Raw genomic sequence first — 903 nt, 5'->3', positions numbered from 1 at the left:
AGACAAAGAAAGGCATTACATAATGATAAAGAAATTAATCCAACAAGAGGACATAACCTTAGTAAACATATATGCACCCAATATAGGAGTATCTACACATATAAAGCAAATATTGACCAACATAAAGGGAGAGATTGACAGTAATACTGTCATAGTATAAGACTTTAACACACCATTGGCACCAACAAACAGATATTCCAGACAGGAAATCAACAAGGAAACAGTGGTCTTAAATGACACACTAGACTGGATTTTAATGATATTTTTAGAGTTTCACCCCAAAGCAGTAGAATACACATTCTTCTCAAATGGACTGAAATAGCATCAAGCATTTTCTCTGACCACAATGGTATGAAACCAGAAATCAATTACAATAAAAAAACTAAAAACACAAACACATGGAGGCTAAATAGCATGCTACTGAACAATGAGATCAAAGAAGAAATCAAAAAATACACTGAGAGGAATAAAAATGAAAACACACTGACTCAGCATCTATGGGACACAGTGAAAGCAGTCCTAAGATGGAAATTCATAGCAATACAAGCCTACCTCATGAAACAAGAAAAATTTCAAATAAACAACCTAACCTTAGAGTTAAAAGAACTAGAAAAAAAGAACATCAAATAAAGCCCAAAGTGAGTATATGAAAATAATAAAGAGTGGAAATAAATGAAATATAGTCTAAAAAAAATACAAAATTAGTGAAACCAAGATTTGATTCCTTGAAAAAATAAACAAAATTGATAAACCTTTAACCAGACTCATCAAAATAAATAAAAGAGAGGACCCAAATAAATAAAATCAGAAATGAACATGAAGTGACACCCAACACCAGAGGAATACAAAGAAAATACTATGAGCAATTGTATGCCAACAAATTGGACTATCGGGGGGGGGGGG

The sequence above is a fragment of the Pteropus vampyrus genome, unplaced genomic scaffold, assembly GCF_000151845.1.
Source record: "Pteropus vampyrus isolate Shadow unplaced genomic scaffold, Pvam_2.0 Scaffold13, whole genome shotgun sequence".
Classification (NCBI taxonomy): domain Eukaryota; kingdom Metazoa; phylum Chordata; class Mammalia; order Chiroptera; family Pteropodidae; genus Pteropus; species Pteropus vampyrus.
This window is presented reverse-complemented; position numbering follows the sequence as displayed.